This window comes from Pinus tabuliformis, chromosome 7 (assembly GCF_031772625.1).
Source record: "Pinus tabuliformis cultivar Carrire ecotype Pingquan chromosome 7, CPIR1, whole genome shotgun sequence".
NCBI lineage: Eukaryota > Viridiplantae > Streptophyta > Pinopsida > Pinales > Pinaceae > Pinus > Pinus tabuliformis.
The window spans coordinates 386,311,846-386,338,485 of NC_142293.1; positions in this window are offsets into that span (position 1 = coordinate 386,311,846).

The window sequence follows — 26,640 nt, forward strand, 5'->3', positions numbered from 1 at the left end:
ACACAGATCAGCTCATGAGGAATGCACACATGCTACAAAGGTGCGATCATTGGTTCCCAGGAGAAGGAAGTTTTGAAATTACAACAACCAACTAAAAATAAGGAAATATGACCTACTGTTCTTGGCTTCTCACCAGGAAAAGCCATCCCCAAGTGGAGCCACTGTTAGGTTCCTATACCAATAGGTTTAATTTTTCATGATTGATTATGGAAGTGCCAAATATGTTCATCTTTTCATGCTACAAAGGTTCCATATTTTGTAAAAAATGAAGAAAATTAAAAAATGAAAAGAGGGTATGCCCTAAAAGAATAATCAAAAGGCGAGAAAAATGAATTGGTCAGAGAAAATGATAGAAATGAACCCTAAACCAAAAGACCAAGAAAGTGGCCAGTCAAAATACCACTACTATCTTGTTTACAAGTTCACAATGTGCAAATATTGTTGCTTATCACACTTGATGGATGGCCCAATAGTTCAATCTGGACCATTCCATATTTAAATTTGCTATTGTAGAATAGAGAAAGAATATCTGTCCAAACAGTTCAAGCTTGGCAGATAAGTAGATAGATAGAGAAAATAAGGAGCCCAACTGCTTAATCTGGGCCCTTGGAAGAGATAAGGGTAGATTTAGATAGGAGGGCAGTCAAAAGAAAAGAGTTATATCAGGGTTTGCAAGTTCAAATGCACCCAATCAAAATGAAGAAAAAATGCTAGGTGTATTAGGCTGGGTAGGCAGTTTGAGGTTGCAGAAACAAGGTTGTGATCTTTTTTGCCTTGTCAAGAAGGACTCATCTTATCAATGACACAAGTACCATGGCAGTTGTTGGACTGCAGAACAATGGAAGCATGACTAACTCCCCTTTCATTCCCCCAGAAATCACTTACTGACATCCCCTCAAGGACCTTGGGATCTGCCCAATAGTCCTGCTTCACTTCATTCTATGAGAAATACTAAGTTAAACTCTGAGTTTACTTAGTGAAAAGAAGCCACATTTCTTGTGTAAAAATCATCATTCCATACTCCTTACATTTTCTTATGACTAAGTTTTCACTTTACAAACTTAGCATCTGTTCATGCAATTTCATTCCATAAAGTCATATTAACATTTAACTCTATTATATAGCTCCCTAAATCATTTTCCCACCCCTAGTCTACACAAAACTATATAAAAACCCCAAAAAATACTAAATACCCTTTCCCTTGGCAAATATAGCCATACAATATAGTTTTGGGGATTATTAAGTCCACTTGGGACTTTAATAATAACCCTTCCGCATATAAACCGTCGGATTTATTTAACCTCTCGTTAAATAAATAACCACAGTTGACCCCCCCACACATAAACCATACATAAGAACCCCGCGCACATATCTTTATTTTGGGATTAGTTTAATATTTGATTAAACCAATAACCATGCCCGCACTGTATAAACCATATAAACCCACAATCCAAAGTTTTATGCCCCAGATATATTATAAAATGTTTGAATATTGCGCGGGCCCCCCTCATTCCAAACCCCGCAGCTTTAACTTCCCGTCCGCCGTCCGATCCAGAGCCCTTAATCCAACGGTTGGCGGCAATATCGCATGCCCTGATCCGCCGAAGGTTAGCGTCCGGGGGATGGGCGGTATTGCTGCCATACCCCACGCCACGCGTCAATCTCCCGGTGTGATTGGAGCCCCCCTCTGCAAAACCACCCTGGGCCAAAGGCAGTGCGGGGAAAACCGCTTACCGCCCGCCACCTGCCCCTTGACGTCATGCCCACATCACCGATGACGTTGCGTCCACGTCGGCCCCCCACTCCTCTGCAATACTACCACATCATCCGATGACATCACCGTCCCGCCACCGTGTCATGCGCCACGTCACCATACACGTCAGCTGCCACGTCACCCTCTGTACCCACTACGCGCCAAAAATACGTCATGCTGACGTCATCATTAAAAAGCGCCAAAAGCGCTAAAATGTCCAAAATTCATTAAAAAGTCGTGAAAACGACTATTTTGTTTATTTCTATTGGTCACCCGCGGACAACGTGCATGCCGTTTTACGACGAATTTGCCGCCACCACTCCAGATTACCCAACCAAGCGAGTTCCTCCTGCAAATCCGGCCCCTCAGCTCAGCATTGTACCTGCTAATTGCCCTCTGCACCATCAAAAACAGGTATTTACCCATTGTTTACCCATAAACCCTATTTTTCCGCAGTTTCTCCATTGAAATTGATTGAGCATCTGCAAATTCAAACTAAAATGCACTCCAGCCCCTGAAATTCCACCTGTAAATTCACTAGGTGACCCTTTGTTCAAGAGCAACCCGGCAAACTAGCCCTCCTCTGCAAATTCTGCCATTAAAATACATTTTAAGCTCGTTTCCACTGACAGAGTCTCCAAACTCCCCATCAACTAAGTGCATTTGTCAAAATCTCCTGCCAAGATTTCCATCTCCCCTATATATCCAGTCTCCCAGTTTGCCTCTGCATGGTTTGTTCTCCCTGTGAATTTTACCTGGTAAACCCATTTCATATCAAAGCTCAATCTACAAATTCCCTGGGAAAAGTTTCATAGCCCCTGTTCTATTGACAGTTGTTGCACACAAGATAGAGTTTCAAATTGCAAGCACTCAGAATTTTAAAATGACCACTCCAGCAGCACTGAATATCACTCCTCTCAATGCACCTCACAAGGAACTTGAAGCATTGCCTTTGGCTGATAGGGACCACCTAATTCAAGATTTGGTTGGTGACAGAAACCACTTGCAGACCTTCTGTCAGCTGAGGAATAGTTATTTGAACAACAGTGACATTTATGGCATTTGGGAATCAAACTTTCCTATCTACTTCCTCCCTTCTATCAATGTCTTCCCTGAAATTATTCGCCTCTGCTGTGAAAACTATGACCCAACTCAAAGAGCAGTCAAGTCTCCATCTGGGAGCACCCTCTTCCAAATAACTCCTGACTCAATCAACCAAATGCTAAACTTCAAGCAAACTCAGCTTCTGGTCCCTTTTTCTATGAAATTCCTGCTTGATGAAGGTCCTAAACTCTCCAGCTCAGAGATAACCAGAATTGCCAAAACATTCATGAGAGCAGACCGCCAGCCTACAGGGCCACCTCCTTTTCTCTATGTATGTTTCAATGAAGTGGGCAAACTACTAGTAGATATGATATCTTATGTACTGGGCTTCAAGACAAGTGAACATATTGATCATACTATATTGGTCTTGCTGTCTGCATTTACCCCAGGACAACCCCCTGCTGTCAAATACAACTATGCCAAATTTATTGCCAATAAGATACATGACCAACTGTTGAAACTGGATAGGGAGGGAGTCTTCAAATATTCATCCTATATCTATCATTTGTTCATGTATTATCAGCCAGACTACTTCCAATGCCCCATCAAAAGATTGGACTCTAAAGGAGAAAAGAGGTCTGTGATTTTCTGGACCTCAGTCTTTCATGAAGTCCAGAACTCCCCCTACTCTTACTGTGAGTTTATTGACCTGTTTTTCTATCCAGTCTCTTGTCTCCTAATGAGAACTCCTCCTGCTAGGCTATCCTATGACATGCAGAAAATATTGCAACTTTCAAAGAACTACAAAAAGGGTGACTGGTACTTTTACCAGAATCACACTATCATTAGGAAATACGGCTGTGAGATCTGTCCCTACAGGTTGCCAAGATATGTACCAATGAGACTGTTTTCCTTGGAGTATTATAGGCAACTCATCAATTCAGATTTAACTCATTTTCATAGTGCCAAGAAAAAGGCTCGCCTGAAATTCAAAGACCAACTAGGCCCCTTTGTCATGAACAAAAGGAAGGGTGGCAAGATGCTGACCAAATATTGGGGGAGAAACTCAAGTTAAAGAGGAGTTTTTGGTGGGTCCCTTATGACCCAGATGGCTTTATCAATGCCAGAAAAATAAAATATAGGCTGTCAGCCTATGAACATTGTAAAATCCCACAGATTGAACAATTTGCTAATCAAGATGAGTGGGTGCAAGGGACTCTAGTTGAAGAGTTCACCCAAGAAGAAATAATGGAGCAAAATGTAAAAGATTTGGAAAAGACTCTTGACTTGGATTCTTTTGAGCAGGTAACATTCAAACTGCCACAACAAGTCGGAGAAGGCACATCAACTGCTGCAGCTTCACAAGCTGCCCAAGAAAGGACTACACCAGCAACAGGTACAACAAAAGGAAAGGAGGTAATGGATGCAGAGCAAGAAACAGTGACATAACAACCAACTACCTCAGAAGAGCAGAGTCAAGGGCAGGTCCCTCCCCTGCAACAGAGGCACTACAGGTGCCAGCTCTACAGACTCCTCTTAATGAGGAAAGAGGCAAGAAGCGGGATAGGGAAGAGACCACACCTCCAAGTGGGTCAACACAGCAACCAGAAGCCAAAAGACAGAGAGTTGATCCTCAAGTTGAGGAAGAAATTAGTGAAGAAGTCATAGAGAGTCCGAGGAGGGGAAGAGAAACTAGCTAGCAAACACCTACTAGCTCATTCCAGCAAGAGCAAGAGAGACAACATGGTATGGAGGTGTCTTCCTCAAGACAACAAAGCAAGCAACCACCTGGTATTAAAGGAACTTTCATGGAAATCAAGGCTCAAAATGAGTTGTTAAGAGTATAGCTGTATGATCAATTCCTCAAGACAACACCCTCCAAACAACAGAGATTAATGGAAGCTTATGACTTTAAGGAGGAGAAAATGATTCTAAGTCATTTCAAGCCTAAGATACCATAGCCCCAGACAACTGCAGATTATATAAAGACAAACTTAGAGGTCCTCTCCAAGGACATACACCCGATGGACCAAATTGAGCTGCACAAGCAGACAGGTGAAATGGTCTATGCTACTCTAGCAGACAAGGCAATGCTGGCTCATCAACTAAAGGAATCATTGAAAAATACAAACACTCAATTGGATTTGGAGAGAATGTCTTCCTCGGCCAAAGATAACAGAATAAAGTCATTGGAGGAAATCATTGTGGAACTAGGGCATGATCCTAAGAAGGATGCCAAAGGCATCCAGGCCCTCATAAAGAAAAAAGAGGAAGATATTGCTGCACTCAGAAAACAATTGAGGCTGCCCGCAACCATGCACCCTCAAACTGCAGAAATTGTGCAAGAGAAAGAAGGTGAAGATACAATGGATTTGCTCATGAGGATGAATCAGAGGATAATTCAAATGGAGGAAGAGTTGGAGAAAGCATTGCAAGGCAAGCAGGGAGAGTCGACCTCCCAGCCACCTGAAACAGCTCCAACTGTTGCCACTGTTCCTCCCACACAAGCAGCAGCAATCCCTCCTGTTATTCCAGCATCCACAACAGCTACATCAACTACAGATGCTACAACAACAACAACAACAACAACACCAGAATCTAGCATGAGTATGGAAGAAATGATGAAAGCAGTCAAAGAGCTAGAAGTTTAGGTGACAGAGGTGAAAGAGGCCAAAGAAAAGTTGGCCAAGCTGGAGGCAAGCTATGACAAGTCCAAGATGACAGTGGCTGAGAAACAAAGGGAGATAAAAGCCTTGGACAACAAAATAAAAGCCTTAGAGAAGGAGCTTACTTTAGACAAGACTCTAACTGAAATCAAGAAGATTTTGTGGGCCAAAATTGGCCAGTCAATCACTGACCAATGGCAATCAATTCAGACCATACATGAACAAATAGAATTGATAGGCTTAGCTCAATTTGAAACTCAAAGGGCCAGAGCATCATTGGGAAATATGCCTGAGCAAGCCAATAGAATGATTCAGTTCCTGAACACTCATACCAAAGAGCAGTTGGCAGCATTAGATATCAGCAGCAAGACATATACTATTTTGACAGTGAAAAAGGTGTTGACCCTGAGAAATTTTGTGCAGACTCTAGAAAGAAAGTGCCAGGAAATGCAGGCAGAAATAAATGACTTCAAGCTAAAAATGGCAGCATTACAGAGCAGAGGGTTGCCCAGCTTATTGACCAGTAGTGGCAGACTGCTGACCCGTGAACAGTATACTACCAGGATAAATAATTATGTTTCTAATCAAATTACAACATCCTCAAGTACCTCAGAAGAAACAGGGCCTCCCTCTGGACAAAATCTTTATGATAAGTTAGAAAATCTGTTCTACATTGAACATGAAATAAATCATCTTTTTGAAGTGCAGCCGAACTTTTACAGATATACTGAAGCTGATGAAACACTGATTAAAATACAAAGACATCAGCTGCCTACGGAGGATTGGTGGCAGGCAATGCTGGAAATTCTGCCCAGGTAATTTGATTTCTGTCCCATTTTAAGTCAGCTACAGGTCAGCAACTCCACATACGCAGGCCACTTGCCAAAGTGTAAAAAACAGTAGAAAAAGGAGGTCATATTGAAACTGCAGATTATTAAAGACAAGACCGAGCACCGAGGACAAAAAAATAGCAAAACAACAGACATAGGAACACAAAGTAAAGACGCAGCTCCAGCCATCTCACTCAGTCAAAAAAGTCAAAAAATCTCTGACAGACTAAACCGCCAGCACACCAACATTTACTGTGTCATTTATTTCTCTTATTTACTTCTTTTTGAAGAGTTGGTGAAGAAAGTTATTGCATGAAAACTTATCTACAAGATATTTTGTATAAATACCTCCCCATAGAATGTATTTGGGGTTGGTGATTTTCTCTCTAGGCTGCGCTGTAAATTCTGAGACTGTTTTAATACAAAAGCTGTTGAAGTTCACTGTTGCTGACCGTCTGGATGTGGATTTGATGTTCTAGGACCTGCTACAGAATTCCTGTGTCATTCTATGGATCAATAAGTTATTCTAAACTGTGTTTTATGTTTTCTGTGTTTGCAAATTTCACATATGTTCCATAATCTTGGTAACAGAGAAGAAGAATAGCCCAAGATTTGTTTAAATGCACCCTGTGTTCAATCTCTGCTATTAATTGTGTTTTCTTCAGAATTAGTCATAAATATGAATTCTTAATTGCTCATGTTTGCACTAATTCCTTCATTTTGAATACTATTTAGGAATTCTTAAATTGCTCCTGGATAATATTCAAGCACCTTCCCTCTGCCAGCATGATCAAGGATCCTTGACTACCCTTCATCCACTGGCCTCCATTTCATCAATTTCAGATTTGAAAATTGTTCCAAGACTGCCTATCTTGCTCTGTAGCATTACCATTTACCCAAGAAACACTTTCAGCAGTACACCATCATTGACTCCATTGCCCAATGGAATAGACTATTTTGGACCTGCATCTTAGCTCTGTCTGAAATCACCACCCAAAAAACTTAAAACAAAACCCTGTGCATCATAACTAGCCTAAAATACTCCAAAAACAAAGTTAAATTACAAAGAGAGAGCCCTCTCTGGTTGCAGGTAGGCTAGAACCTGCAGCTAAAAGATTGGTTAGTGGTTACCTCGGCCGTATTCCCTTCAGGAGGCAGGGAACAACCTGAGTGATAACACCGCCCAAGGGTGCCACCAATAAATACTGCCGGTTTCTAGAGCATGGGTCCCACGTTTAGCCTTTTGCACTTTTTCCCACAATTTTCCCGACTTCCATGAGACCGAGTGCTTCAGGGCCTTTCCATTTCAAGGGGTCTTGCCCAGCGATGCGCGATTAATTGCACATCAGAAACTGCCTCCTTTTCCCGATTCGGGCTTCGCAGGTGCCAGTTTCGCATGTTGCACAGTCTCCATGGGCCTCGATGAGCGCGCTTTGACAGAGGTCCTCATTGTTCCACGCTGGCTGCCAACTGCCACTGTTTAGAGGTTTTTCTAATCGCTCTGTACTCTTGAATTCGAAGTTTCGTCTTGATTTGATACAGTCATGGTGCTTTGATTATTCTTTAGGATCCATTTTGGATCAATACTAAGCATAATTTAATATCCATCGAAAATCAATTGCATGATTCGTTTCAGCAAGCACGCTAAGCTTAAGTTAATATTCATCGAAATTCAAATGCATGATTCATTCAACAAGCATGCTAAGCATAAATTAATATCATCAAAGTCTAAATGCATGATTTATTTCAACACGATAATATGTACAATAATACCTATGATAAATTCCTTAAGCATTAAATCTTGTTTTCATATTCATTCTGCACAGTATACCTATGGAAATGAACATAAATACAGGCACACAAATATGACCTATGTTTAATAAGCATACAACTTTAGTTCTGGTAATGAAATCTAACACAATTCTTATACCACATAGTATGGAAGACTCCCAATAAAATCCTATGACAAAATTCGTAACAAAATCTATTCAGGATAATGGACACGCTGTTACCAGAGTTCCAATTTTCGCAACCGAATTACATTGGTCAGAACAATTTTCCTCCCAACCATGAACCTTATCTCTTGGTTCCCCCTGAGCTAAGATCAATCCTTCACCCAGAACCAACAACCTCTACTGGTCTGGTATAGGTTTTATTTATATTTTACTTTCCCAACAGAATTTCTAAAATGACATTCGATTTTTTTTGGGAATCTTCTTATCCTCATAGCCTAGGATTTTTTTGTTTTTCTGAGAAAATGATTTTTTTTTTTTTGCTTTTAAATCCCTTAAAGCTCACCCTTTTCTACTATGGCACTTTTCCACCCCTTCCAGTGTTGTTTCCCCCACACTGGATGATTTTCCTAGATTCCTTTCTCTACTTATCTAGAAAATCACATAGTTCTACTCTAAGAGGATTTTTCTTTGGAGTGACTTAGGAAATCTCAACATTTTTCTACTTTTCCTAATCTGGTCCTATTGTAGCAGCTACAACCACCCTCCAAAATTTTTCCTTAGCTTCGTTTTGGAGCCTCCTTAGAAACCTTCACAACAACATGTCTTAATTCATCAGGTACACAAGCTCTAGTGGTTTTCTTGCAAAATGACAGCCTGTCAATCAAACCTTATGCATACCCCTAATAGGTTGTTCATACAAACTTGGTCCACTAGCAAGCTGAGAAGCTCCTTCAAGAATTTGCACAAATCTAGAGGGCAACCAACCTTCCCTCCAGAAATTGCGCAATCTTGACTGACAGCCTACTGGGCCCCAAAATTACATAATTATGCTTAGCAAGATTCACCCAGAAAATTGCACAATCCTTCCGAGCTGGGTTGCTCATCCTAGAATTTGTGCAAATCTAGGCAACATTCAGCTTCTTTGCCTAGAAATTGCATAAATCTTCGTAGTAGCCGGCCCAACTCCCAGCTAGAAATGCGCATTTCCTCCGAGCAGTTGAGCAACCTCTTGCATGTGCAACTGAGTTGATCGGTTTCCTCTGGGACCAAGCAAAACAGACTTTCATGCATGAGCTACTTCTCTCAAGACAACATGCAAAGGAATCTCTCATTTCAGGGACCTATTTTTGGCAGTTGGAGGATACATGCAAGGATCATTTTAGAAACCTCCCACCAAGTGTTTCTTTCCCTAGATTTGTGGCATGCGCGTCACAACCTTGATTTTAACAAAACTCATCAAATTGACATTGTAGAGCTCATTGCTCACATCAATCTTGCAGATTTGACATCCCACATCACATCTAGTAGTTGTCGGCACATTTAGCTTAGTTGTTTTGGGGTAAGCCTGCTTTCCATGTCTTGTATTTCATTTCTGGCACTTTTTGTGTTTCACTTTTTATGAACATTGTCTTCTTGATTTCAGTGAGAGCTTGCTATCATTTTGATACGTACTAGCTTGTACAAGCACTGTTTCAGTTTTCTTTAACATCTCATTGTTGTCGAATGCATGAAACTATTTTTCACAAATGGTCAATGATTTGACGACTCGCCTCACTCATATGCATGTTGTTCCATTTTCGTGCATGATCATTCACTTATGGTTACAATCAGCCTCGCCATGCATACACATTCACTTTCTCTTTCAGTTTCCCGTCGGTGAGTCTGGGTAGTCTTGGCCTGGACTCCGCCACACCAAGATAGAATTACGTAATCTTGAGAGGGAAGGCTCTGTCTTCCTCTAAGCAAATGTGCATTTCTTCCCAGTGACTATCCTCTAGTCTTGCATCGTGGAATTCTGAGGGATAGTGACTGCCGGTCCAGAAAATTGAGTAATGCAGTCACTGAGCCTGCAACCATTTCTAGTTGAGATTGCACATTGCACAATTCCAGCAGTCAGCATTGAGATTGGACTATGCATTGGGTAGCTCTAGCAATTAGTCAGCCTCCCAGTAGCCCAAAATGTGCCTTGCGCAGTCTCAGTAGTTATTCTCCCGACCTCTCGTTGGAAATTACGCGACCTTCATGATCAGTCACACAGGTATGTTGCAAGTCAGTTCTCAACTTCATTTTGGTTTTCGACTGACATATTGCTTGCCATGAGTGTTGCCATGTATCCAAGTACCATAGGTGTTCATCTACCTCTCAGCAACACAAGTATAATGGTTTCCAAGAGAGTAGAGTCGAAGACACCATTCAGAACACACTTGGGGATGCATTCGATCAAGTGTCTATGAGCTTGCCTACTCACAAAGACATCAAGTTGTTCGTAGACAAGGACATCAAGGTATGACGACAACACCATCATAGTGAGAAGAATCATGAACAACAACTGAAGGGAGCATATCAGATGCAACGAATGCAAGAGGAATGTTGTTGACAACAAAAAATGCGGAACAAAGTTGCAAGATGAAGCATATCCACTAATGTTGAAAGCAACTTTGGAGACTTAGGCTATGAGGTGACGACGCAATTATGCGAAAATAGAGAATGGAACAAAGAAGGAGTTGCATATTCTGAAGCATCAAATCAAGGAAGAAAATGAGCTAGATAGACAAGCGAATGAGTTGCAGTAGGAACAAGAACAACAGGGGGTGCAACATGCACTCATAGATGAAACTACGCCCATACAATTTATAGATCCATAACAGTAGTTGGCACAGAGTAGACATGGTGATCACTATTGTTGATCACATGCAAGGGATTCAGTAGCATGCATGTCATTGTGCACATGCATGCGATCCAACCCATTCAACGCACTCACCAAGGCCAAGACAAGAGGCAAGTCCAACTAGAAGTGAGCATGTAGTTGACAGTTGATGTGCATGACCACCAGCACACACTCGAAAATCAGCATAGACACTATGCATTAATGTGTTTTTGGTTCGTCCGCACCCAAGAAGACCATGCACATGTTGGTAGACGAGTTTGATTGAGGAGCCATACCAATTCACCCAGATGTAATGGAGGCAAGAGTTCGCTTCAGCAAGATGCCACCATGGAGTGCATGCACACCATCACCGATGACCAAGCTTGGCATCAACTCACCAACTTTACCATCACAACCATGTCAAAGAGTTAGTCTCATCACAATGGACCGAGTGTTAGTGATGTCTTGCATGTCTTGCTCAACCCATTTTGTCTCACATGAGCACATGTGCATTGCAATGTAATGTCTTGTCAAGTGGAAGTTCAAGTGTCGATAGTTGGATGTAATAGTCATAGAGTAGATGAAGAGTCATGAGGGTAGATGAACTGTCACAAAGGGGAATGTCAAGGGTCACCCCACCCTTTGCTATAAATAGAACCTTATAACTTATTGTAAAGGCTTTTGGTTAGCCAAGATTTGATAGGAGTATCTTAGAGAAAGCTTGGATAGTATTGTAATGAGCCTTGGCTTCTCCACTGCGTAGAGCTAGTACATCTCTTTGGAGGAGCAACTGATTGTGGCTGTAACCTCCTACTATTGGAACTAGTGGTTGGACATGGATGTATTGTATGACTGGAACTTACAGTTAATATAACAAGAACCAACACGTTTCATGCATATCTTGTATTGTATTCCATGCTATCTAGTTTACTCTAAATGATATATGTATTTGTTTGCTTATGCATGCATCTATGGACTACTCTGTATAAGTATGTATGAATCTTTCTGAAATGTGTTGTTGGTTTAACCATCAATTTGGATTGCTTGCTAAATTTCTTTCCAACTTGTGATGCATCTTCGCTCATGTGTTCCCTTCCAAGCCGCGTACTATTACAGGTTTCCAAGGGGTGCACTCACCTCACCCACAATGTATTAGAACCTCTCATGCACCTTCCTTGGCTTGTTGTAGCTGTCACAACCTTGCTCCCAACAAAGACATCTTAGTTTCCTCTGTACGAAGTCGCAGTCAAGGCATTACCATACAACCCAATGCTGGGACTCCTACACCAAATGGTCTGAGGTCTAATTGGGACTTCTTACTGGTGATATCCCCTTACATGTTGGCGGGTCCAACACCATCAACATTTTGGCACTAGAAGGAGGGCTAGATAACAAGCTTAGTCCTCACATATGTTTTGAATCTCTATGCATCTATCATGACTAACTACCAAGTTGCTCTTCTGGAGTGTATGTCTTATGGAAATGATTTCACTATCTCGGCAAAGCTTTTAGATAACTTGTCTCATAAAACATATGATGGTGGAGGCTATGCAACCTTGGTTAGGCACGCAGTCAGTGTTGTAGGCTCATGTGAAAGACATGGATTCCTTGAATAATATATGAGCTACACGCTATCCATATACATGCTTCAAGGGCACCTAATGCACTAGTGTGCCACGCTGCCCGAAAAATCTGTTCATTCTCTTTTTCATCTGGCCGCAGATATAGACCGTGCTTTCAATCAATTTGACCATGAAGCACTTGATCAAGAAATTCTAAAATTACGAAAAGCACCCGATGAATCTGTTGATCAATTTTACACACACTTTTGTAATATTGCATACTGATTTCCTGAAGATGAATTTGATTGTGAATTTATTTATAGAAGATTTGAGTATCTTCTTCACATATCTGAGCCCCACTCAAAACACTTCAGTGATGGAGCTATGCAATCATAGGCAGGTATAGTTGCTGCCACAATTGACTGTCTACCTTCACCTCATCAAACAGTTCCACCACTACGGAGTGATGTGGGAGATCATGCACACACAACTGTTCAACTGTCACATCCTCCTACCCAACCTGCTCTTGATATTTTCATATATTTGGCTTGCAGGTCTGTTGGTTGTCACGTGGATTCATTCCCTCAACCTCCATCCATCCTCCAGATTGTATTGTCTTACATTCTCCCATTCCAAACTCCTCACCTGTTGTGAATAAGGATCAAGTTATTGATAGAGTTGGTGTTATGCAGCCAACCTATGCCATCATTCATGATGAGTCTGTGAGGCAATCTAAAGAAGAACCCACAGTGAAGGATGAATCCCTTCCAGCCACACCTCATCTGCTTCATCCTGACATCCTTGTGATTCTTCCATTGTTTCTTTCCCCTGTGAAAACCCATTTCCATATGTTTCTACTTCTGATCATTCACAGGACACATTGGATGCTAGTCTATCATCAAAGTGTGGAGAGCACACATATTCCTCTGGAAATCCATCGAATTTGGCATCTGTCATTTCTGAAAACACAGAGGGTGAACATCTTTTCTTCTCATCTACCCCTCTGCCCAATTCATCAAACCATGACGATGCTGACAAACAACGTAAATTTTCTAATATTTCCTGTCATGATCTCTCTACTTCTTCATCTGATTATGATGTTGATTCAATCGTTATTAATCTATCTAGGACATTGGTCTATAGTCATCTATGTGTCAACGAAGTCGAAACCCCATAGACTGTCAAGGCAATTCAGCCTGAGCTGATGGTTATGTCAGGTCCTCGCTGTCCTGAGGTTGGTTTCACTTTCGGTCAGGAAATTGTTGAAACACTCAAGACTCCTCATCACTCTCTGCTTTGCATTGAAGATCAACCAAACACCCATATTTCACTTCCTCCACTCGAACTACACAATCCGATCGCTCATGCGTTGGAGGAATCTTACACACCAAGCACACAGGCACAACATAAGTGGTCTACCTTTCACAAGTTTGATTGCCTATCATAGTCAAGGTAATGCATACACTCAACATCTGAATGCAGTGTAGCATAGCGCCATGGCATCTCCACAGAGTGCATGTCATGTGCTTTCACTTATCTTTGTTCTGTGGTCGCTTGTAAACTCGAAGTGTGTTTGTTTTTACTGTTATATCTTTCTTGTTTGCTGGTTCACATAGCTGTCTTGTTCACAAACCATGCCTTCACCAACATGGGTCAACCAATGTGCCAATGGCTTCATTGGAAGTATCACTTCGCGTGAGATGGCCCATGCACTATTAATTTAGGAGTAGGAGTAGTGTTTGCTTTCAGTCAGTTTTCTTTCATGCTTGTTTGCTTACTTGTTTTGTTTGTTTGTTTGTTTTCTTGCGTGTTTGCTTGCCTGCTTTGCTTTGACTTTTTCTTCTGCTTCTGCTTTGCTTTGTTTTTTGTTTGCTTGTTTTGTTCATAGGATAGTTTTGCATGAAACCATGTATGACTCTTGAAACAAGCTAGGTAAAAAGAGGACTTGTACAACTATCAACATTTGGTTATTTGTTGTCTTCTATCTTATTTAAGAACTTGTTGTCTTTAGTCCATGATACATCAATGGAAAATACATACCATTCGAAGTGAAACTTGGTGAACAAACAATGCTTGCGTGCTCACTAATTTCACTTACTCTAGTCGGTTGTTTTTGGGTTAATCCTTGTCAGCTTAGTCAAGTAGAGTAAGGTAAGGGGGAAAACCTTAATAGGCACGTCAGAGGTATAATAAACTACTTATCTACAGGAACAACCACTTCTACTCTCAATTAGTCGAGATCTCCTTTTCGCCTTTGAAATGAATAAGTGCTATGCACAATTATGAAGATGAAAAATGAAAAAATGAAAAATGAATAAGGCAAAAGAAGAGAAATCCTTCCTGGGCAGAGAGGTGATGCAAGTAACTCTGCTGGGGTAGTGAACAGGCTCACTCGCAGTGGAGCCATGGTTGTGTTCCTATGTGACTCTGTTGGGGTAATGTCCAGGCCTGCTTCCAGTGGAGCAACACCAGAGATGAAACTAAGACTCTGATGACTATACTACTTGTGCACCAATATACCCCTCAACCCCAATCGAAAAAATTGTGTTGTATTGGCTTTGAATGTGTGTCAATTGGCCAAGAGTGTGGCAGATGCTACATCTAACAATCAAGTTAGTGTGAAACCAAGACAAGCTGTGAACTAAACAATACTTCTAGAGGTGTTAGACTTGCTTTTCACAAACAAGGTCCATTTAGAGAGATGGAGTTCTACCAATGTGTCACCAAGTGTTGTAGTGGTTACAACCACCCTCCAAAATTTTTCCTTAGCATCGTTTTGGAGCCTCCCTACCAACCTTCACAACAATATGTCTTTCTTCGTCAAGTACAAAAGCTCCAGTGATTTTCTTGCAAAAAGACATCCTGTCGATCAAACCTTAATGCATTCCCCTCACAGGTGGTTCATCTGGACTTGGTCCAGCAGCAAGCTGAGTAGCTCCTTCAAGAATTTGTGCAAATATAGAGGGAAACCAACCTTCCCTCCAAAAATTGTGCAATCCTGACTGGCAACCTCGTGGGCCCCAGAATTGCACAATTATGTTGAGAAAGCTTCACCCAAAAAAATGTGCAATCCTTCCTAGTTGGGCTGCTCAGCCTAGAATTTGCACAAATCTGAGTAGTAGTCAGCTGCTCCGCCTAGAAATTGTGTAAATCTTCTAAGCATCCAGCCCAACTCCCAACCAAAAATGTGCATTTTCTCCCAGCATATGAGTAGCCTCTTGCATGTGCAATTGAGTTGAGCAGTTTCCTTTGGGACCGAGCAAAACAAACTTGCATGCATGGGTTGCTTCTCCCAAGATAGCATGCAATGACATTCCTCATTTCAGGGACCTATTTTTGGAAGTTGGAGGTTACGTGCGAGGATAATTTCAGAAACCTCCCACCAGATGTCGCTTTCCCTAGATTTGTGGCATGCACATCACAACCTTGATTTTATCAAAATTCATCAACCAGATGTTGTAGAGCTCATTCTTGACATCATCCTTGTAGCTCTGACATCCCACATCACATATAGGAGCTATCAGCACATTCAGCTCGACGGTTTTGGGGTAAGCCCGCTCTCCATGTCTTGTGTTGCATTTCTAGCACTTTTTGTGTTTCACTTCGTATGAACGTTGTCTGCTTGATTTCAGTGAGCGCTTGTTGTTGTTTTGATACATACTAGATTATGCAAGCACCGTTTCAATTTTGATTAACATCTCACTGCTGTCGCATGCATGAAATTGTTTTTCACGAATGGTCTTCGATTCGGCGACTCGCCTCACTCACATGCATGTTGTTCTATTTTCTGAATTTGTCATTCACCATTTGCATGCATGATCATTCACTTATGCTTACACTAAACATCGCCATACATTTGCATTCACTTTTTCTTTCATTTTCCCATCGGCAAGTCTGGAAAGCCTTGGCCTAGACTCCTCACCAAGACAACATTGTGCAATCCTGAGAGGGAAGGCTTTGTCTTCCTCTCTAGAAATGTGCATTTCTACCCAATGATTGTTCTCCAGTCTTGCATTACGAAATTCTGAGGGACACTGACAACTGGAAAAGAAAATTGTGCAATGCAGTCACTGAGCCTGCAACCATCTCTAGTTGAGATTGTGTATTGCGTAATTTTGAGGCACATTGACTGCTGGGCTAGAAAATTGCACAATGCAGTCACTGAGCCTGCAACCATTTCCAGCTGAGATTGTGCATTATGCAATTCAACAGTCAGCAGCTAGAGTGGATTTTACATTGCGTAGTTCCAACAATTAGTCAGCCTCCCAGCAGCCTAGACTATGCCTTGCGCAGTCTTGGCAGTTAGTCTCCCAACCTCCTAGTGGAAATTGTGCGAACTTCATGATCAGTCACACGGGTATGTTGCGAGTCAGTTCTCAAGTTCATTTTGGTTTCCAACTGATAGATTGCTTGCCATGAGTGTTTTCATGTCTCCAGGTATCACAGGTTTTAATTTGCCTCTCAGCAGCATAGATATAATGGTTTCCAAGAGAGCATAGTCGAAGACACCGTTCATAACACACTTGGGGATGTAGTCGATCAAGTGTCTATGAGCTTACCTACTTAGGAAGAAAACAAGTTTTTCATAGACAAGGACATCAAGATATGACGTTAGTAGCATCACAATGAGAAACATCATGAACAATTGCTGAAGGAAGCATATCGAATGCAACAAATGCAAGAGGAATGTTGTTGACAACATGAAGGTGAAAAAAAGTTTCAAGCTCAAGCATATCCAATGATGATAAAAGAAACTTTGGAGACTCAAGCTATGAGGTGACGAAACTGTCATGCGAAGATAGAGAATGGAACAAAGAAGGAGTTGCATGTGCTGAAGCATCAACTCAAGGAAGAACATGAGCTACATAGGCAAGCGAATAAGTTGCAGCAGGAACAAGAACGAAAGCGGGCTCAACATACACTCACAGATGAAACTGCTCCCATACAAGTTATAGATCCACCCTAGTAGCTGGCATGGAGCAGCCATGGTGAGCACTGTTGTTGATCACATTGAACAATGGATTCATCAGCATGCATGTCATTGTGTGCACGCATGTGATCCAACCCATTCGGCACACTCACCAAGGCAAGACGAGAATCAAGTCTGATTGGGACTAAGCATGTAGTGGATAGTTGATGTGCATGACCACCAGTACCCACTCAAAGATTAGCACGAATAATATGCATCAGTTTGTTTCCAATTCGTCTGCACCTAAGAAGACCATGTGCATGTTGGTAGATGAGTTGGATGGAGTACCCATGCCAATGCACCCGGATGCAACGGAGGCAAGAGTTCACTTCAGCAAGATGTCACTGTGGAGTGCATGCACACCATCACGGGTGACTAAGCTTGGAATCATCTCACCAACTTCACCATCACAAGCATGTCAAAGAGTTGGTCTCACCACAACGGACCGAGTGTCATTGATGTCTTGCATTACTTGCTCAAGCCATTCTCACATGAGCACATGTGCATTCTAATGTAACGACTTGTCAAGTGGAAGTTCAAGTGTCGATAGTTGGATGTAACAGTCATAGAGTAGATGAAGAGTCATGACGGTAGATGAACCGTCACAAAGGGGAATGTCAAGGGTCACCCCACACTTTGCTATAAATAGAACCTCACAACTTATTGTAAAGGATTTTGGTAAGCAAAGCTTCTCTAGGAGTATCATAGAGAAAGCTTGGACAATATTGTAACGAGCCTTGGCTTCTCCACTGTGCAGATCTAGTACATCTCTTTGGAGGAGCAAGCGGTTGTGGCTGTAACGTTCCACTATTGGAACTAGTGGTTGGGCATGTATGTATTGTATGATTGATTGGAGCTTACAATTAATATAACAAGATCCAACACGTTTCATGCATATGTTGTATTGTATTCTATGCTATCTGGTTTACTCTAAATGATATATGTATTTGTTTTCTTATGCATGCATGTATGGACTATTCTATATAAGTATGTATGAATCTTTCTGAAATGTGTTGTTGGTTTAACCCACTTTGGATTGCTCGCTAAATTTCTTTCTAGCTTGTGATGCATCTTCGCTCGTGTGTTCGCTTCCAAGCCGCGTACTATTACAGGTTTCTAGGGGGCACACTCAACTCATCCTCAGTGTGTTAGAACCTCTCATGCACCTTCCTTGGCTTACTACAGCTGTCATACCCTTGCTACCAACAGAGACATCTTACTTGCCTTTGTGCGAAAACACGATCAAGGCATTACCGTACGACCCACTGTTGGGACTCCTAAACCAAATGGTCTGAGGTCTAATTGGGACTTCTTATCGAGGAGATCCCCTTACGTGTTGGCAGGTCTAGCACCATCAACAAGTCCCTTTATCTAGGACTATGGATGAGGATAATTATCTCAATCTTCATTTGTTCTTTCCAGTTAATTCCCTTCAACAATCTTAATTGTTATTCCAAGATAAATAATTACATTATCATATTTATTTTTCCAACCACAACTTGGCCAACTTGTCATTATTACCAATATTTTTAACTACTAATTATATTGCCTTAGTCATTATGACATTACAAACCACAAGAAAAAGAGGGACTTTACATATTGTGTCTAGAGAGAAAAATGAATTATCTCTAGAGAGAAAATTATTAGAATTAAAGACATATAGTCTCTATAGAGACAATATGCCTTCAAGCTCAATATTGTCTCTAGTGAGGAAAATTAAATTACATATTAAGAGAAAATAATTCTTGTGTTCTATATTTTCTTTATAGAGATAATAATGATATGTGTGTTTTATATTGTATTTATAGAGACAATTTTTTTAGATAATAAATTGAGACACTAGCTTAAAGAAAATTTAATATAATAGACAAAATTATTTTTGTCTCAATTTAAGACAATTTATTAAAAAAAAATTTAAAACCTCCCTCTATGTAGTAGTGGTTCTACATAATGTGGGCTCTCACCCAAAGAAGCTCCAAGACCTCAACTCAACAAAAAACCAATAATCTCAAATGAAAGCCTAATGAATGAGCTCTCATATCCTTTAATAATCATGGACTATCGAAATACCATGGGTGAATACCATTGGTCATCTTAATACCATGGGTCTTTTAATTAATTCCTAGCTATTACATCATTATTTTTTAGTTTGTGGCCTATGGGAATGGCTAGGTTATTAAGTTAGTCTTTGTTTCTAGAGCTTGGAAAAAATGACATTACAATCCTCCCTTTCCAATTTTATTTTCTTGAAGCAATTCATACACCTATACCAAGATCCTGAAAAATTCTATAGAATGCTTCAACATATAACTTCGATATCATCTCAAAACTTTTGAACTTGGTAATACTACCACGTGTTACCATATGTCTGGGAGCAATTCATTGATGTGTAATACTCATAGTCTCACAGAAAGAGTTTCTACCATACTACCTTCTCATCCCTTCCAGTTGTGATCCCCTACTTGGTCAAGCTTTTTCATGCTAATGGATAATCCACATGGATCCCACTAACAAATATGGAATCTATCATCCCCAATACCTAAACACTGAACTATGTTACACTCCTGGCTAGAAATATTATTCCATAGTTTCCCATTTGATATGGTATCAATTCATTATCTCCCTGTAGTCTAATTATTGGGGAACTTTTTCATAAATAGATATTAAATATCATTTTAACACCTCTAGATTCCATGAATTCTTCGAGAGTGTCTCTCTCGTCAGTCATCAACAATCCCTAAAATAGATCACCATGTTGACGCTATGCTAATTTGATTATAACTAAGATGCCACTACGTCATTGTTTGGAATCCTAATTTTTCATACAAATATACTTACCATCCTACTCCAACAACCTACAAGATTGGATTCATGCTTCCTCATACTATCCATCCATCGCATCCCCCCTTTATGGGTTGATCAATAATGTGAAATTTTTCTCATTACTCACATTTTTACTCTCCTTCAATTGTGAACTCAATGTGTTGTAAGCCTTGTTTATGTGCTTCTAAAGAGGGTTGTTGTACATCTCACCTCCTGCTCTTGCTTAAAGCAACTCAAGAGCATGTTTTTTTTGTTTCCCTATCAAGAGTTTTAATTGATCCTCAATAATAATCAGCTTTATACTTCTCTTAGCTCTACTGTTCTCCATTCTTCAAGTTTGCTTCCTTCTTCAATATTGTTCCCTTTAGCCTCTCGAGTTTCTCCTTCATTGATAAGAGGGCTTCTGGAAGATTATCAACCTTTCCTTTAACATGCTCTCTGGGGTTATCATCTAGAAGTCTTGTAACCACTATGGATGTCCTCATATCTACTTGCATTTCATTGAAGGCTGGTCCATAATGTGAATGCTCAACCACTTAACCCAATACCATTATTGGAGCCCTTACAAAGTTCTTCGGAAGAGATGATTCATGATCCTTCTATTGCAAAATTTATATCTTCTCAAGCCTCTACAAATCTAAATATCCTTCATACCCATTCAATTTACCAACCATATCTTGAATATCAATGTTACTGTCATCCTCCTATGATATAACATCTATAGATGACCATGAATGTGCTAGAATAGCTCTTTTTTTCTACCATTTCCTCTTCAGCTAACATGTTTTATTCTTGAGGTGTGACATTAATTGCATGCTTCATGGTTCCACCTGCTCCTTTGTCCTTAGCACAACTTGACTATAAGAAATATATTCCTTTACCACTTTCAGCCCAGTGACCAATTATCCTACTTGTCTATTGTATTAGACGATTTTTCTTCCTTCTTTTTTGGTTCTTACTCATCTTGGCATATCATGTACCCTCTATCCCCGTTGAGTTGATTTCTCTTTTATTTAGATACCATTTGAATCTTTTAAGGTTAAGCACAACTAATATTTCAAGGAATTCATGACTAATAGGTGAAACAACCTACACTTTCCTCCAAATAGATTGCGGTTGCTTTTAAATGGCATCACCATCACCTAAAATAAAAGACAAAATACTTTGCATGCTACTTTTTACAATTCCTAGGAGATATACTTAGATATTAGTCAAGAAATAGTGGAATATTTGAAAAACCAAACCATTACAATCTAAATTGATCATAATGGTACACATTCTTGTTCTAAACACCATATTTAAGATCTTGAGTTTCTTACCAATGGTAAGGTCTTCGATATCCTGCAATCCTTGGAAGCTCTCCACAATTAGTTGTAACACCCTTCTTAGAATGTTGTCATTTTAAGGGGTTACAAGAGAAGTTATTCTTACAATCTCACAAAAGGAAGAAGCAACTACAAGTCTTACTCCTTACAAGTATGTTCCATAAACTTGTGTTGGACCAAGGAAAGAATTCATGGCTTCACTACCCAACTTAATTTCCTCGAATTACAATGGGCTACTTTGGAAAAGCATGTGTCTAAATCCTCCAATTTAGAGAGTACATACCCTGTGTACATCAAATTCAAATCTAATCCAAGGATAAGAGCCAATTTCCCACATCCTTTTATTTTTGTAGATCCCTTGGCTACTTCTATTAAAGATTCGTATGAACTCCTTTGGATAGGGGCTTGCTAATTTGTCTTTCTATTTTCTCCATAAGAGAATCATTATCCAAAGAACCAATGTATGCACTAATAAATTGTTGTTTCCTTCTCGTTAAATTATTTATGGCACTTGTGGTTTCCTCTAAGGTTTCCTTCTATCTATTATCCATGAGAAAAAGTTCAAATTCCACCTTTAAAAACAGTCAACATGCCAATCCCTTTAATTTATCTTTTTCATCAAATTTCTTCAAAAAATCCCCAGAAGTAATTTTGGTAAAACATTTAATAAATTCCAACAAAAATTAGATACCCAATAAATCACAAACATTTTATTGAAAAGCACCACAACAGAAAAACAAACCAATTTTAGAAATAATACTGAGAAAGAATTATGTCATTTTTTTTAAATTGGCAAATTTAATCAGCTACTAATTAACATGACCTCTCCAAAAATAAACTCAATTGTTTCCATAACTCAACATCTCCACCAATAAATTCAGTTGTTGTAATAAATCAACCTCTCCATCAATAAATTCAGTTGCTGCAGTAACTCAATCTCTCCATAAATAAATTCAACTACTACAATACTCAACCACTCCACCAATAAATTCAATAATTGGAATAATTTGACCTGTCCATAAATAAATTTAGTTGTTGTAATACTTGACCTCTCCACCAATAAATTCAACTATAGCAATAATTGGGCCTCTCTACAAACAAATTCAACATAGAAAAACAAATTTGGCATAAGAAGAGAAATTCAACAAAATAAGATAAATTTGGCCTGACAAGAGAAATTCTACACAACAAGATAAATTTGGCCTAGCAGAATAATTTTATCATGGCAAGATAAATTCAACATAAAAAAAAAACATTTGTCACAAGAGAATAATTTCAACGCAACAAAATAATTTCCTGCGGCTCCTTATTCTATTAGATCGATTTCTATATATTCAAACTATAAGAATACAAGTTGACTAGTGTTTATGTAGTTCTCAAACAGGTATCTCAATTTGGAAATATTTTAACCCCTAGCTAGGGTTTTGGCTCCCATAAATAAAATGAGCCTTGCATAAGAAATTTGGCTACCATGAACACTTACAAAGAAAAGCACTACTGAAATTACCCTTTAAACCTTCAAGATGGTAGGAAAACCAACTTTGATACCACTTTAATGTCCCGAAAAATAATTTGACATATTTTTCTAAAACTTTGCTTCAAAAATTTAAACCATAAGTTTGTTTATTTAAATCCCAATAAAATTTCGTGATTTGTACCTTTAAATTATCAACACAACAACTAAGTTTTGAAATGTAAAATCCTAGAAACTACAACTCAAAATAAACATGAGATATATGCAACAAAACTCAACCTTATCATATTAAATATGGATTTGGAAATACATGCCAAATATGGTTCTTGTTAAAAGAACTAACAAGATATTTGTATGGTTCACGATGACTCCCTCGACATTATGCACTTGTGAAAGATCTAATTGACCACTTCTCATGATCTCCACGTTAAGCACCATAACCGTATCTAATTTGACCCCTCCTTTTTCAAGTTGATAAGGTATATGTCTCAACATCAAAATCCCTCGACACTAGCTCAACTACAATGGACCACTGACCATTGTAACCAACCCTCTACATAATGTGGCCTCTCACCAAATAAGCTCTAAGATCTCAACTGAACAACAAAACAATAATCTAAAATGCATGCCTAAGGAGTGAATTCCCATCTCCTTTAATAGTCATGGACTATCAAAATATGATGGATGAATATCATGGGTCTTTTTCTTCTTTTATTAAACTGACATATAATATTTTTTTTCCTTAGAAACTTTTTAATTAACTAATTCACTTCTATTACATAATTACTTTTTAATATATAGCATATGGGGATGGCTAGGCTACAAAGTTAGTCTTTGTTCCTAGTGTTAGAGAAAAGGGACATTACATGTTGATGTTGAAGTTCATGTTGATCATGATGAGAAAGTTGATGAGATGACCTTGAACTATATGGCCAAGTGGGTGCCTGATCCGTCCACACTCAAGGGCATCAAAACCAATATCTATGTACAATCAAATTATACTGAAACATGAAATTAATCCTTAACAAAGTCTTGATGGAGAAAAATGAAGATCACATGGAGATATTATTGCAGATTGATGTACTATAGGTGGAGCACATGGATCTCAATTTGGAACATTGTGACATCTCTACCAGGTTGGCCATGATTGAAGCATTGCTACAACGAGGCTGGGGCCCTCCCTCACGAGGGACCCTTGATGGTCCTATTGATGTCTCCACATCTTCGTAGATCCAAGCATACTCATTTCTCTTAAAATTTTGACTTTTTGGCAGTCATATATAAGAATAGGGATATTGTGATGTCAAGCAGGTCTAATTTAGTTGCTTTCAATAGTTATCTGGATTTTTTTATTAAACATTGGTACAAGTTGTATATTATGTTTATCATATTTTGGACAAATTGTTTCCCTTATGGTAGACCAATGCGATTAGGCTAAACTATTATGAATCTCTTTGATAAATATATGTAAAAATTTAATAAAAATAATTTCAATTTTCTCCGAATCTAAATCTAAATTCAACTTTGAAATATAAAATAATATGAATGAAAAATTAATCCATAACAAAACCCATAACAAATCATTTCATAATATTTACGTATTAAGATATCGTTTATATTGATAATCAAGTATATAAGTGAATGATGAAAATATATATATTTTTAATTTAATTTAATATTAAATTGTGAATATTAATAAATATTTAAATTAATTATATCCATTAAATTTAGATACAAGGATTGCAATAATTTTTCCAATCACCAAAATAAATTTATTTGATTTTTTAATTTTAATTTTATAAAAAAAATATAAATTTTAACTTTTCCCATATATAATAACATTTTTTAACAATTAATTGAACTAAAAATAATAATGATAATTTTTTTTTTAATTCTTTTAGTAACATGTTAAACTAATATTAACCATTCATAAATATATCATTTCAACGGTTAATAACAAAGTACAAAATAATACAATAAATACGAAGTCATAAATATATGATTTCAAATATTATAACAAAATACTAAATAGTATTATTAAATCCAAAGCATAAGGATATCAATAGCTATTGGTGGCCAATAACGTCACTTCCCAGTGTTTAGTGTTGTTGTCATCAAATTCTAATTGCTTTAAAATCTAACTTAAATTTTAATTTCTTTAAAATATGTCAATAGAAAAAAATCTCAAATTTCACATTTGTCTCATCTAATCTCTTATAACAGTTTCAAGAACCTTTAGACAACCCAACCCCTCACAATGCCCCTTCCTCTTTCCAAGTTGGCCTCCTGGATGTGAATCTCCCCAAATCTTGGGTCCTTAGAGTAGATCCACCCAAATTTGACCTTCCCTATGCCTATAATGTCTCTAAACATTCATGGTTTGGGATCATCCCATAAAAGATTATCCTTGAAAATTATCATTGGTATTTACAACCTTGAGATAGTGCTATTCCAAGAAACAATAACCTGTAGGGAAAAGAAATGGGGTTATTTGTTTCAAATTTGTCCAAAATGACATGTATGTGCAATAAGTGCCACTAGTTTATCTAAGGGTTTGGCTACAATATAGAATCCATAAATATACAAATTCAAGGCATTCAATACTTTTGCGGGCTTACTAATCTTTGGAGGATGGCACTATACAACAACATGACTTCATATTATTGACATATATGCCCCCTACTTAAATAGAAAGGAGTTTTGGAATAGTGTTCACTATAGTGGCATCCTCGATCTTGACTCCTTAATACTCGCAGGGGATTTCAATTTCCCCATTGATTCCACTGAAATATGGGGCTGTCTTTGTCATATAGATTAGTGGGGGAATTTTTTCAAGTAGAAATATCTCTAGGATATGAAACCCGATCCTATTGGTCCTACATGGAGAAATGGCTGATGGGAAGAACATGGCATAGTAAAGCGCCTAGACTGTTTCTATGTTGAAGAAACTACTACCAACAAACTAATGGACTTGAACTCGTGGATCCTCCCAATCAAATTTTTTGAACACTCCCCCATAGTGATGAATTGGACTGGGGAACAATATCATAAGGCTCCTCCTTTCAAATTCAACCATTTCTGGTTGAAGGAGCTAAAGGATCAAGTCAGATTTTAGGTTCGTACAAGGAAGAGGGATTTCATTAAATAATTAATATTGATTGATAAGCAGGTAAAAACATTGGAGGACACTAGATTCTCAAATATCTGACTTATTGGTGAACACCAGTATTGCAGCAAGAATGTTGCAACTCCTGGGCTTCCTTCTTTACTCTTATCAACCCGGTAGTTCGTAACAAGCTTGGAAGTGACGACGTTGTATGCACAAGTACTAATTCTTACTGCAGGTTGTCACTTGATTAGCCAACCCAAGATCACTAGGAACTAAAGCCAACTTCTATGGATTCTAGAAGAAGCTTTATATGTGATGAAAGGAGAGAAAAGCTACTCTACAGATACTACTCTAACTGCAAAAAAGAGAAAGACTGAAATGTAAAGCAAACCAAGTAAATCCTAATTAACCAATGAATCCTACTTTTGCAAAAATCACTATGAAAACCATGAAAAGAATGCCATTACCTACTCAAGGAAGTAA